This window comes from Agelaius phoeniceus, chromosome 7, assembly GCF_051311805.1.
Source record: "Agelaius phoeniceus isolate bAgePho1 chromosome 7, bAgePho1.hap1, whole genome shotgun sequence".
NCBI classification, from domain to species: Eukaryota; Metazoa; Chordata; class Aves; order Passeriformes; family Icteridae; genus Agelaius; species Agelaius phoeniceus.
Window position 1 is genome coordinate 29,840,108 of NC_135271.1, and position 15,467 is coordinate 29,855,574.

At 36.3% G+C, this 15,467-nt stretch overlaps 1 protein-coding gene across 3 annotated transcripts in view; it reads left to right on the forward strand.

The window, feature by feature from the left end:
• Positions 1–15,467, forward strand: part of OLA1 (Obg like ATPase 1) — a 104,345-nt gene that overhangs the window by 71,016 nt on the left and 17,862 nt on the right. The gene's annotated exons all lie outside the window — the stretch shown is intronic.

The following is a 15,467-nucleotide window of genomic DNA, read 5'->3' on the forward strand; positions in this document are numbered from 1 at the left end:
GAATTAGTCATTCAGTTGATTTATGATTAAGACCTAGCCCCTGAAGAGAAGCTGACATGGCAGCTGTGTTAGTCGCACTTGTGTTATGATCAGATGACAGTAATCTTGATGTTTATGGGGGAATCCACTGAAACCATTCCTAATATGCACTGCTGTGCTCTAAATGAATATTTAAACTCTTCTTTTAATAATTCCTAATTTTTTTAAAAAAATCTGGATCTAGTACCTTAACCATGGTATACTGTATTCGAGTTTAACCATGAAAACATTGAAAATAGTAATAATAATTATCAGTTAAAACTGCATTCTGAGTCCCCGGATGTCACATGAATCCAGGATATTTGATTTCTCAGCCCTTCATCTAATTTAAACTTTACATTTTAGTCTTGCCATAGAGCATACATCTAGTGGCTCAGAGAATGGATTCCAATTATGAAATATATTGAGCTAAATAACGAGTGGATATAGTGGACCATGCTTAGCGTCATGTTTGGTTTGGTATTTTGGACTTATTTGCAGCAAGCACCAGAAATACTGTATATTTTAAAGCTGCATATCTGATCTATTGACTCAATTTCTCTGGTCCAATAAAGTGAATTTCATCTTATGCCTAGACTGTAATTCAAAAAGCCACTTATGCTGCTAAAGATTTTTTAGTATCTCTAGCATTGTAACTAAACTGAGACTTAATTATGGATTTCTGAACATTGTTTTCTCTAATATAATTCAGACTTGTTGAATATCCAAATGTATGTTAACATAATTTTAAGGGGTTGTTTCTCAAAATGTTATGGTAGGCATTCTGTTAAAAATGTTGATCAGTGTTGATGGGATAGAGGACTTAGTATTTTGCTCCTGTGTATTTAGAAAAGTGACATATATGTCATAATAAATGAAATTTTGCCCATTAATTTTCATAGCATTTTCAGTGTTCTTAAGCTAGAAGAGGTATAATTAGGTCAGATGAAAGGTCCATCTTTTTTGGTATCGTGTTTCTGACAGGCCACTAACAGATGTCCAGGGAAGATTATAGGAACAGATTAAGCAAATAGGCTATATGCATCCAGCTTCTTGCAATCTGTTATTGTAGAACTGACTGAGCCAGATATGATATACTTGTGATTAATACTTTTTGACTGATTTTTATTCTATGAATTTACCCATTCACCTTTTGAACTCAAGTATACTTTTTGGTATCCCAATATCCTGAAGCAGGGACTTCCTCAGCTTAACAATGTGCTATATGTAGAAGTACTTCCTTATGCTTGTTTTGGATCTGCCCCATCATAATTTCATTTGGTGCTCCTTAGATCTTGTATTATGAGAGTGAATAATCCTTTTCTATTCATCTTTTTCATATTGCTTCAGATGTTCCAAATATTTAAAAAAAAAAATGGAGGGGGTAGGGAAATCTGACATGAAGAAAGAAATATCAAGGATCAAGTAAAAGGAACACTCCATAGGTTTGAGTATGAACTAATCTCTTTCACTAGGTCTTTCACTTTTAAACTAGGTAGGAAACGAAGTTATAAATGGAATTATTTATTACCATTTACCAGCCTTGGAGTTCTTAGTTGTATTTCTGCAGGTATGGATGTTTATGGATTTATCAGATATTTTATTCTGATAAATATATTTGAGAAATTAGTTGAAGGAATTTTAAAATCATAACTTGTAATGCCAAGGTGATGTTGAAATGTTTTCTTGACATAGCTGCTTAATGATTTTAAGGTTGTCCTCTATGCTAACTAATTTGGAAAATAATACTTAAAAATATATTACAGTTCTTGTTCCTGCCTTACAACTGAAATGTTTTAAAAGAATATTAGGAGTTGATTTATGTTATCTGGGTATAAGTAAAGTTTTGCACACACAAGTTGAGAAGTCAGACATTCAAAGCTAATCAGATCCAGAAGTTAGGCATCCTGTGCTACATCTTTACTGCCTGACTGAGAGTATCTTACAGGTCAGGCTTTCAAAACTAGGGAATTGCAAATGTTTTTCATGGAGCATCTACCTAGTATAGAGAGGGATAGTGCATGTTATTTGCTTCATAAAGAGTTATTCTTATTGTTTCTTATACAAATGAATTAATGAATACAAATTAATTAGTCATCCATCAACCAAATGGCAGTCTGTTTTCTTTCTAGCACCATGTCCGGGCATTGCCAATTGACGACTTGGAGTCTTCTGTTTTACCAATTCCAGTGACTTTATTTAATTGTTCTGTTTATCCCATACTTTTTGCCCCACTGTTTTCCTAGCTGATATGTTCTCCATGGGTCTTTGCCAGATTCTCTCTGCTTTGATTTCATCCCATTCTTGCTGGCTTAATTCCAGTCCAGTCCTTTGGCCTGGATGATTTCTTTCACCAGACTTCCTGCTTTGGTTTGCTTTCATTTGCCTGCCCCTCTGGAGTCCCTTGTCTGTTTGAATGTGAATGCATAGTTTGGGTAATAGCAGGTGTTGGGGACATGTCTTTAAGCATGGAAAGATGGATCCCATTCTCAGCTTCAGTATGTAACCTTGCTCCAGACATAAAAGCACCTTCCTGGAGTCTAACTTCACTCCAGTGTTCACCTTCTGCCCAGATGTGATGGTTTATCTCTGATAGCAAGTTTGCTCTGTGCCAAATGTCTTGGTTCCTATGTATTAGGACAGTAAATTTTTTCAAATTAGTTGTTTCTGTATGTTTTAAAAATGGGCAGTGTTTTATGGTGATGTTTTTTTCAAAAACTCTGGTCCACCTGATTACAACATGGCACTACCAAATAGCTAAAGTGTTGCAAAGTCAGGAAATAAAACCTCAGTGGTTTACTTAGAATATGTTGACTCCTGAACTAGTAAAGAGAGGAGTGGTCGTAGTAGAGGGAAACCTGGATTTTGGGAAGGCCTGTCCTGGGCAGATAAAGGTACCATCACACTATGCTTAGAACCCATCAAAGGCTACAGACTATAGAGATAAGGGTGAGCAGGCAAATGAAGAAGAGCCTCTCCAGTGTTCACAGTGACACGTGACAGCCCAGCATCCCAGAGCACCAGAACGAGCCCAGCACGGCAGCCATGACCTGTAGGTGCACAGTTTGTGGTGATTGGCAGTGGGGCTGCAGCTCTGTAGGACAGGTGAGCAGCATTGAAGGTAATGAGCCATGGAGTGCCCAGGGGCACTGACCAGCCACCAAAGGGACACACAGGTGTAATGTGTGCAGATAGGGATATAAAAGGTTGTGCTGAAGGAGAAGAGGGGCAGGTGCTTGAAGCCTTCTGAAGTGATACAATGTAGGTCTGTCTGGGCATACACCTGATGCCTTCTGATGTGGTATGGTGTTACTCTATGGGTAAATGCTTAAAGCCTTCTGAAATTGTGTGGTGATATCTGTGTATCATAGCCATCTCAACTGCAGCTGATACATGACATTTGCTGTGACGATGACCCACCAGGCTTCACGTACTCGGAGAGCATCAGTGTCAGTCACAAGCAACTTCTGAAGTTCATTGCTGTGTGTATGATCCCTGTCCTGTCAGCTGCATGTCATCCAAACCTGCCTTTGAACAGTTCAGCATTGCTTCCCATCTTCTCTTCCTTTTCTTCTTCCCTGTGCAGACACCCTTCCCAGTGTTTTTAGTTTTTTGGTTTCGCCATCATCACTGTAGTTTCTGATCTGTTTATATCCAGTTCTGTGGGTTCAGTTCTAATAGTGAATGACTGCAGCTATGGGTGTTTGGATGCCCTACCAGTTTTATAGCTGGCTTGTGTAGTCTTATGAATTGCTGTCTGCTAACAATGCTGCTTCTAATCTGCCATGGCAGTTGAGGAATAGTTCAGTAGTGAATTTCACTCTTACTTATTTTAGAATAAAGTAGTTTGACTGTGCATGTAAGCCTGTAGATAGTCATGTCAAAATCTCTTTCGCATTTGAAGCTGCTCATGAGAAACACCATTAGTAATGGAAAAGTAGAACAGACACAGAGACTGTGTTTCTTTTGGGTTGTTAAGTGTTAGAAACTTCACTGCACTGTGCACAGGTCTTACCCTAGAAAGTAGTATTTGGGGTTTTTAATAGAGGGAGCTTTTGTCCTGTTTTGCTTTACAAATAAATTGAGATTTTTGCAAGAGATTGTTATTCATGTTAACAGTTGTTCATCCTTAACTTACTGAATATTGTTACTTATTTCTTCTTCATATTAATTTATTAAGCCCTGTGCCTTTCAGAATGAATGAACATTGTTAGCCTGTCTTTGTCAACTAGTCAACATAGAAGTTGTCAACTAGCCCTTAAAGCAAATAAATTTCTCTTTCAAATCAAGGGGAAAATAGATACTAGGAGGGGAGGTTAGATTAGGAGGTTGTGTCCCAATCTGTTGGGTCACTGTTCCTGTATCTGATATGGCATTTGAAAACCAGCAGTTGGTTTTTTTGAGGGTCTATTGAGAATCATAAGATGATTCAAAGGAAGCTGTTGAATTACTTTAGAGGTGGGTGGCTGTGGTCTCACCTGGTGTGATGAGAGAAGCTCCCTCTCTGTGTGAGGATCTGGTACCTCCTTGCTGCCTGTAACTGGGTTTTGAGAGGAAAACTCATGTTAGGCGCATCAACAGTTGTAATAACTGACAGATGAGCTTTGATTTTAGAAATTTTTTCAAGCAAAAAGTGCTTTGATAATATTGTCTTTTGTTAAGAAATAGGCAATACACTTGTATTGCTTTGGTATTCTGGATTAGGAACTGCAATTAGCATTGCTGTAATACCATCTCTTGAACAATGTCCCAGTTGATAAATATCTTTCTTTTCATGATGTGTTACTCAGTATTGCAGTGTTTGATTTGCAGACAAGTACCTGTATATTTGTTTAAAATTCTGCTTATTGAATTCATTTCTTGAAACATTTCATGCTTATCACTTCCTGCAGAATTGTGTTAATATATTTAAGTTCTCATAGTTGAAGCTAATTTTATTCTACCTACCATTATTTCTCTCATGCATGGTGTAGGGTCTGGGAAAAATGCTCATCTTGAAATTGTTCTTTGTGAGTGGTCTGCAACATCTCCTTCTCTGGGGGAAATACCTTCTGTAACATTGTTCTGTTTGCTATAAATAGGGACTACATGGAAACATCAGGTAGTCAAGCATTTATTATAAATGAGAAAAATAATATTTGAGGAGGATGATTCTTTTATACAATTGAAAATGTAGGTTCTGTGGCTTTGATGTCCTTTTTTTAAGCTTCCTTTTTCTAAGTGACTTCTTTGTTTCACAACTAACACACATTTTTCATTGATGATTACTTTGAAAATCTTATGCATTTTTTTAAAAATAGTTTTCCTTTTAATTTTATGGTTATTTACAGCTCATTCTTTTGTATTAAGTATACGGAAATATGTTTTCATTTAACTGCTTGTTTTTCCCAAGAAACATATCTTACCTTCTAAAGTTTTGGCACAGTATTTTATTTTCACAGCTAGAGTTTCTTCTAATCACTAATATGGATGACTGATGTTCAGGTGTTGGTAGTCACTAGTCTTACAGTGGATGGAACCATGTATCTTTGTCTGGAAACAAGGAATAGATGCGTGTTCATGTTTAAATTGGAGAGCAAAGTTGGTACATGATATATGTTTAATTGAAGAACTGTCAGATGAGGCATTGGGTATGAGTATCTTGTCATCCTTTTTTACCAATGCTTGAGCTTAATTATTGTTAATTTTAAGAGAAGTTGATTAGAATATAAATCTAAATAACATTTGGGACTTACTGTACTCTGGCATTAATTTCTAAAGCCTGAAGAAATGTTTGGAAGATAAATATTTAAAAGAGACTTAAGTGTGTGTGCTAGTATTGTCCTTCATTGGGTTTAATCAGATTCATTGTATATTGAGTCTTCCTCTTGTTCTCCTGCATTGGCTCAGTAGTACATTCCTGAAGCAAAAATGTATTTCAATCCAAATGGCTTTTATTAAAGAAAAAAAAGAAAATAAAATCTTACACCTAATACATTGAAAACCTGCACAATGTTGCCGATCTAAAACATGTGATGGTACTTCCAGCTCATGTTTTATTTCAGAGGCTCATTAAATGCATACCTGTTTTTTATTTAATAAAATCTTAATGTCCCAGGATATTCAGAATAATGAAGTGTGCATGCATGTGCATGTGTATTCAGTTTCCCATAGGATTTTTGAAAATTATTATTAGTAGTATTATTTTAAAATAACTTTATGGAGGGTAAATGTTTGTCTTTGGCTCCCTCTATCTGTCTGTCTCTACTTGTCTTTGTGAACTAACATTTTTTCATAAATTGATGGCATTGTATAGATTAGAATCAGCAGATAAGATGTCTAAGTATTTAATATAGACATTTGGTAAAATAAATAAATAAATAAAAGTGTGGTAAAGAGACACAGAAGACTAGTAAGAAATGTAGTTTTCAAGCTTAACAGCAAGGTTAATGTCTTGGTGCTCAGACAGTATCTTGTTGAAGTACATTTCCATTCCATTCAGTGTCTAATTTTTGTGCTAGGCTTTTCATAAAGACATAGCTATATGATCAGTACAGTAAATAGAAACGTGGGTTTAGCTGCCTGTCTTGCAGTAGTGTGTAGTGTCTGATAGCCTTTTGTTTCTGGTCTCTAGTTATGTTAGTACCCTATTGACATAGAAGGTAACTAGATTGTTCTATTACTGATTTCTGACAAACAGAAATTGTTTGATATGCTAAAGCTCTTTCTGACAGAAGATAGAAAGTTTTGACAAACATGCATGGCACAGCAAGTGTCCAATTCTAAAGAGCAAAATAAATGCAAACCACCATTATGGGGAACACAAACAGCCTGAAAGCAAGTTATCAGTAAGCAAATAATTGTTGAACTGTTATGAATGGAATAGGATGTTGAAATAGGGCATGATTGGCTGATGTTACATATGTCCTTGATTACCTTCCTTGTGCTTTTATCCTAATAAGTGACATTCTTTGTATTCCCTTGGATGGCTAGACAGTCTGACACTGAAGAAGAATAAATATTGCATGTGGTACACATTAAGCTGTCATCTAGGACAGCATTTATAAAAAGTAACTAGAAAAATTCATAAGAAATTCTGCAGTGCTACAGTTTCCTGGCTCCAGTCATAATTGTCAAAGTTCTTGACACATTCAGGTCTTCTGAAATGATTTGGGTTTACAGCTACTTGGTGTATGAATAATTATTAAGGATTCATTTTTTCTGATAATGCAGACTGTTAATGTTCTTAAAATGATGCATTTTCATTGAAGACCATGGACTGAGAAAAAAGAAACCCAAACCAGTGTTGTGTATGTAGGCAGTTCTCTTGCAGCAGTTGGAACTAAAAGATGTATTTGTATAAAATAAAACCAAGTGATAAAATTAAGGAGCTCATTTTCAAATGCTGTCTTTGAATCTTGGTAGAAAATCCATTATGAGCTCATGTATTGTTACAATTATTGTAATTTGGAAATGGACCTTTTTAATGTAAAATATCAACCTTCTGTTTTTATTCAGTGACTTAAAATTAAGACTCAAAAGCAACATAGCAGGATATCATCATCTCTGCAAGGGCAATGGAGAAACCCTTAGAACTATCTAAGCTGATGAGTTAGCATTTGAATGGTAATTTTAATTTCAAGAAGAGGGAAATGTAGGAATTCCATTCTTCATACTCTCAAATCCCTGAATTCCTTGTGATGGCTTGAAGATTGACCAAGAAATATTTAATGGCCCATTTGTATTTCCATATATTTATCTGTTGCCTAACACAATACCATGATACTTGCTGCAGTTTGACACAAAAATTCATGATAAATATTTTAAAGGCTTCTCACAGTTCTGTCACTGACCATGTCTTTGGAACTGTACACTGTATTCATGGTATAACCTGGTTTTGCTTCATATGAAAATGCAACCTTCTTTCATTATTGTTTTGTTCATGAGAATAGGGGTTTTTTATTATTACTATTTTTTTACTGAGTTAACTATGTCCCATAAGGAAGAAAGGAAAAAAGCCTGTTACCACCTCATCAAGTTACTTGAGTATTAACATAATTCTATAGGTGACATTGTGCTTATTCCTCTTCCAAGCAGCCTATAACTTAAAAGATCTCATTGTGAGTAGCTTGGAATGGGAAGATAGACCCATTGTCTCTTTCATAAAATTTGCATTTAATGTTAAATGAAAGTCTTAAAAGAGTTCTTAGAAAAAGGCTGAAAAAAAATCTGTATTCATGTGAAGGGATAAAACTGAAACACCTGTTTAGGTTGAAAAAAGTTTTCTCCAAGTATAACACTACTCAAATGTTACAGGTAACTGTTAACTCTGTGGACCACTACAGAGCACAAAATATTTGCCCAACTGGTAAATTGAACTGTAAGCCCCACTGTGGGAAATTGCTTTGCTGTGCTCCAAACAGCAGTTATCTTAGTAATTGTACCTGAATTCTTTTGTGGCTAATAGACAGCTGATGTCCTTCTTACCATGACAGAAATAGTTTGTTGCAATATTTTAATTGTAAAAACTTCAGGTAAGATGTGTTCATGTAGTTTGAGATGGGTTGAGTGTGATTTTTAATTGGTGCTCTGGGAGCACAGGCGTTTGTGTTGAGAATGTGCATAACCCCGCATTTCACATTCTAAACCAGCACTCGCAACAAGGAGCTTATCAGAGCAAATTGTCTAGTCCATCCCCTTCCTCACTCAAAACCTAATGACCCTTTATCATCATGGTTTAGATTGCTGGACACAGATGTGAGAAAATACAAGTAATCTACAGGTAACTACAGTAGCTGCACTGATGTTCTCAGAGAACTGACTGCTGGGAAGATAAAAAGCTTCCCACAGAGCCTGTGACTTTCCAGCAGCAAAGCACATCATGAGCTCATACATGAAGTTTTATTTGCTGAAGATTCACAATAAGATGCATTAGGACATTCAGCAGGGTCCCTTCTTAGATGAGCACAAGAATTCAGTGGGGTTGTTAGTTGATGCACTAGTGCATGGCTTCACACTAAAAAACTAAAACTAGAAAATGCAACGATACTGGTAATGTTTCTTTTTGAGAACACCACAAACTACAGCTGTAATGTATTGATGTTAACGTAGTTTGTTCCTTGTAGTAAGTCATCTAATGCCATTGGACTTTTTGTCTTGCTATGGAAAGTATTCAGGTGTGAAGCAAATGTTTTGTTGGAAAAAAAGCTGCTGGCTGTTGAAATACAGCTATCAGTACATGCGAGATACGAAGAAGTGAAGTCTTATAGGAAAAGACTTGTGTATAATTACCATCTTTTTTACTCAGCTTTTTTTTTTTTGTTGTAATCATAAAGTAGATCTTACAGTCTCTGTGTTCAGTTATTTTGCCAAGGAGTGGGAAGGAAATAAAATATTCTTTAGATAAATTTCACATACCCTAAGGTTAATAAGGTAATGATCTTGTTTACTATTTTTAATTTTTAAAAAATTTCTTTTTGTAATTCAATAAGCGGTTTTTAGTGATTCAGTAAGGTTGAAATGTATCTATTGAACCATATGGGAACGATCAGTGTGAATCAGTCTGTCCGCACTTTCTTTCTCTTCTAAAGTAACTTAAGTATGAGCAAGTTACTTATGTAGAAAAAAATGAATATGAATGCTGAAATGCTTTTTTTCCCCCTCTTTTTTAATCATCTGTAAATTTAGAGGTTGGGAGGAAAGAGATAACATGGCATGAGAGGTACAGGTCATCCGGAAATAATGATTCACAGAGGGTGATATTAATTATTAAGCAGGCAGTAACTGTTACAGTGGTCATCTCTGCAGAGAATGGTAATCCCTCAAAAAGCCTAAAATGCAAGCCTAAGAAAACCTGTGAACAGCCTCCTCCCACCCAGAAATAAACATAATACAAATCCCACAAACACCATATCCCTTCTTCTGGCAGTATGAACAAGACAAACTTATGTCTGTTTTTTAGGTGAAGTCCTTCTGCCCTGTTCAATCATCCTCAAAGCTTCTGTGTTCTTAGGGAGCTGCTCCACTGACAGTTGCTGCTGTTGGTGCCCGACCTTTGAGCAAGAGGGCTGGCTCTAGGGCTGTGCCTCTCGAGCTGAGCCCATGGCCAGAACAGCAGCCTCCTTAATTTTCTGTCCTGTTGTTTGATCCTCCATGCAAGTGAACTACAAGGCACTCTGAAAACTATATAATCTTTGCTACTCATTCTGTTCTACTTCTTTATGCCCAATTTCCAGATTATGCCAACCTAAGTGATAATAAGCAGAGCTTCTTATTGCAGAGGCTAACAGACATGGTCTGAGAAATTATTTTCTGTGATTACACATATCTTTTGGTTCACAGTAAAGACATGCAGAAATGTTTTCTCTTGTTCACTAGCAAATATGACATATGGGGAAATAAGTATATATTCCCTTGTTCTATTTTGTCTTTTGATTGAGGAATACAAAAGAAGTAAAGAGCTATACATTCTGAAAGAACAATTCCCCCCCCCTTTTAAAGTTTTAAATTAATTATTATGAAATCCATGAACAAATTGCAGCAAACATTTGATATATCCTTTTATGAAATATGCTGTGTTTCATATTCAGTAGTGGCTTTAATTCTCAACTACAGTAGACATACAGAAAACCAGAAAAAACGTTGGCTGTTACAAAGTTTTGTTTGAGCTTTTTAAACTGAGTGATTAGCAGAAATAATGACCCTGTCAGCCTTAATCACATTAAAATGTGGTTAACATCATTTAATTTTTTCCACTTAATATGCGAAAATTTCCAGTAGATTTGCAGTGAAGGCCATTGAAATTCCATTAGAACAAGAATAAAAATTTCAGGCATCATTTATTCAGAGAGGGAATAAAGGTCTCGTCTGAAAACTGCTGAATCTTCCTATTAGAGAAACTATGAATCATTGTATTGAGCAGTACCTTTAGCTTCTATAGTACTGAATCTGGGTTGCTTCTGAATGAGTGGAGTGCATTTTTAGCGTGGTGCTTTTCTGAAAATTGCAGCATGTAAGTGTTTTTTCAAATTCAGTAAGAGCTTTCTCTGTAAAGGATTGTTATATAATTTGTTTTAACTGCTGTAGGGCTGGGGAAATGCTTCTGGTTTAGGCATCTCATCACTGAAGTTCCATACTTTGTGTTATTTTTATTGCAGCATAAAAAAATATGTCCTTTCTGGTTGATTCATAATGTATAGTTGGGTTGTGGTGAAAAGCAAAATTGAGGACATACACAGCTTTGACTTGAATATTGTTACATGAAGTCTTTTGCACTCTTGGCATTTCTTACTGCAGGCTCCACAAGTTTGTACCAGAAGAACATGTACAATAATGTTGAATGTGCTAGAGAAACTATCAACTGCATCTTTTCTAAGAGAAATTTTTTTTTCAAGGAAGGATACAGTATTGGTTAATGTTACTATGTTTCAGATTACTATATTTATATTCCCTTTTTTTTGTCCTTTTTCTGTGTAAAGATAAGATTTCATCTGATAAGTGGAAGCACTAACAGTACAACTATATGCTCTGTGCTTTTCTAGACTTTACTGAAGGACTTGTATCTAATATTTCTTTATAAAAGATATTACTGTATATATTTGGTATATATGTCTCTGGTACTTAAACTGTACAGTGGATTGTTTGTTTATTTTTATTAGGCTGGTATTCTATACCTGAGCTTTGTTTATTTCAGCCTATTACATAAGTACTTTGTCCACTCTTTAGTGGGAAAAATCATCAATATGCATTGGATTTGTGCAGAACAAATTTCAAAATGTCAGTATTTGTACAATTTATTAAAAAAAATACAAGAAAATACAGTGGTAGATGGTTAATGTAATACTAAATACTGTGAGATACACAGTGGTAAAGGGATTTTTCTTTGAAATAGCTGTTGCTAAATTTAGGAACTGAGCAGACCTAACAGGGATTTGGAAGTGTCTCAGTTGTACCTCTGTATGTTCAAGCATGAATGAAGCTGAGCAGGAAGTGGGTCTGTGACCAGGAGCAGAACTGGCAACCCTGCAAATGAGATAAAAGGAAGTAGGGGTGTGGGAGTGACCACGACAAGGGTAGGAGGGAGTGTGAATTCAGTGAAGTGCCAGTTCTGTGAGTTGCCTTGGAAGCATCTTGCTAAAGAGCTCTTGGACCAGGATGGAAGGCTTTGAAGACTGGAGAATAACACTGGGAGAAGAAAACAGAGTGAGCCACAGAATGTGAAGAACTGTTGGGTGGGAAAGTGGCCATTATTTTAGGGAAAATGATCAGAAGAGACTGCACTCACTAGATTTTTTCTCCTTGGAATGAAAATCAGAGGTACTTTGTCTTTCTGTTTTTGAGCTCTTAGCAAGTACCTGTGACACCTTGCAGCAGGACAGCTTCTAATCTGCTGAGGGACAAATGCTCACTGTAGTTCCATTAGCTCAAAGATAGGTTTGTGTAATGGGTATTTAATTGAGTACATTCAGTTTAGGATTCAGCATGTTTATTGGTGGCTTTTTTATAAATTGGAAAGTATGTGCTGCTGTATTAGAGTGTCTTAATGCTGTAATGGGACGCATTTCAAAGTCAGAAAATGCCACAATGAAGGTTGTTAGTGGTGCTTAGGGGTGTACCTTTCCTTTATGGCCAACCTTGCTCCATGAAAAGGACAAGCTTGCTCTTGAGGATGCAGTAGGGTTGGGCAGGTAGGAGACCTCTGATGATGGGATTCCCTTTTTCTGGAGCAAAACTCAATACAAATGTGGGACTGTAGAAGGAAGACCTTATGTTAAAGCCACATGCCTGAAGATTTGGTGATGAGGGACTGGATTTTTTGTCTCTTTTAAATCTCTGTTTCTGATACCAAGCAGGAAAATCTAAATTAAAATTTTTAGATACTTTAAAATTAAAACACTTTTAATTTTCTTCATTTGACCAGCTAGCATATTGAAGTCCAGTGCTATTATTAGTGCTATTTAAAAAATTGTACCTTGTTGAAATTTTGAGATGACTTACTGCCAAGCTATGCTTCAGCCACCTCTTCTGCTTTACCTGTGCTGTCCTTGTGAGTGGTACTGGTAACTATGTATGGTATAGAGGGCTACTTCTGACTTTATGTACATTTTATTTTGGAAGAGCAGAACTCATGAAGTCTGGTTGTTCAAGAGTTGTGAGTCTTGTTTCCTTACAACAGTGTTCCCAAATTCCTCCTTCAGGAAGCAGTGACATCAGGCAGTGAGCACAGGTAGCATCAGTCTGACAGTCCTACTGCTGCTGGTCAGCTGGCCAGCACTAGCCAATTCTAGTATGTGGGGGTTGAGTTCTTTCTGCCTTCCTCCCAGTGAAGGCATTGGTTGTTACAAAAGGTGTAGGAACTTGATTTGTATGAAATTGAGACCTCTTTGTCCTCCTGTGCATTTCTGCATAGCATTTAAGTACTTCTGAATTCACAAAGTGTAGTGCTTCCTTGTAACTATATGGTAATCCCTAAATTACTGTAATCCCTCCTCTGCATTCAGTACAGAACCGGTTATTGTTGGTAGCTACACAGTATAATGACTTCCATAAATTAATTAAGGTGGTGATTTGTTGTGGATTTTTTTTAACAGTGGCTGATTGTTCTGCACTTAGTATTGGGAGGCAGTTCACAGAACCTTGCTGCTGCCTTGGGTTGAAAATGTTCTGCTAATTTCCAGCCTCTGTTTTTCCATGGCTGGCTTATTTCATTGGTGGTTCAGGCAGCTTTGTCCTGTAGACTAAATAGTATCTTATCTAATTGGTATTTATCTCCTTATTTAAAGCAGGTATTATCAGTTTTCTCTTTCTGTGTCTTTTACAAGAGGTTCGGATCTCTCTGATAATTTTAGACCTGTTCTGAACTTAGCTGACCACAACTGCACGTAGTCCTCCATATGCTTTCAGGAATACCTTGTATGCAGATACAATGCATCCTGTTAAGCAAAGGGGAAGCATTTCCAGTAGGATCTGTAGATGATATTTTCCTTTTCCCTGTTGCATTGTCCTGGTGGCTTAGATTTGCTTTGAAGAGCACTAACCTAGTCTGATCTCCCTTCTCTGTCCCTTTCAGTTGACAATGATGATGACTTTCCTTGAGGAAAATGTCTCCTGTCCCTGCATTAAACATAAAATTTGCATGCAACTAATGTTTGTGTCAAGGTCATTAATGTATTTAACATGATCAGTCCTAAATTTGATCCTGGTGAATTTTGATTTAGTACCCTAAAAGATTAATTTGTTCTCCTGTTAATTTGATATCATATCCAGTGCATTGCTCAGTCCTCAGTCTCTACAAATCCACTTCCCCTTCTTCTCCAGCTGAATGAGTAGTTTTACACACAGCACACTATCAGGTACTTTATAGATGCATTTCTCCTGCACAGAAAATCATATGTCATATCAGTGAGAGAAGAAATTTATCAGGACATGCTTTATTTTTTCCTTTAAACCAAATTACTTGTGTTTACCCAAGGTTATTTTCTGTCATCATTTCTTCTTTGATGGTGTCATTACTCAACCAAACTAAGACTAAAATTGCATTGTGTATGTTGATTAAGTGACTGGTGGAGAAATGCATAGACTATCATGGCCCAGAATAGCTGCCGAATATGATATTTTAGTGTTTTTCCTTTGACTAGGTCTACTTTTAACCATCTGTTACTTACTGGGGCTCTTCCCTCTTGAGCAGGTCTTTTCCAAACTTAAATACTAGGCTGCTTCTGAAACAGAAGAAAATGTGAGCATTAAAATAGGAGCAATGCTTTTAATTGAAAATGTCATTGAGAAGTTCATTGTTACTGAAACATTTCTCAAACTGTATGTGCTAGAAGAGTGTAGGCGATTGCTTGAAGCAAATAAACACCATTTCTCATGATAAGAAAGCATCTGGATGGAAGTTGAATAGTTCACAGTGTCAGTAGTGCTTTGGATGTCTGTATTATTTTTGTCGTCACTTGCATAACTGGATGAAGTGTTTTCAACTGCTGTTTTGGACAGCAAGAATGAATATAAAGAAAGTAGAAATCATTTTATAGAGGCTGTTAGAAGTCAGGATTTTTTTTTACTTGGGAGATGATTAATGTTTTACATTCTAATGACTGCACATTTCTTGTCATAGTTTTTCTTCTCAGTGTAACTGTAGATCAGATCACATTCCTTATAGTATATCCCATGCATGTTTGAACTACTTTGAAAAAGTGAAATGATGTGATGTTTAGCTACAGAGAAACGTCAAAAACAATGCATTTATATGATATGAAAGATTTGCAAGTGCAAGCTAGCAATTGATAGTAATATTATAATTAGCTCTTTATAACAGCCTGTTTTTTATTCATGAACATTTTCATTTATGTTGACAACTCTCATGTTTGCCACCACACATGGAGCCTTTTCTTTACTCAGGAGAGACTGAACATGGATTAGTATGATTTTGGGCTTACGTTCTGACTTTATTGAAAAACGGTTTCTGGTTT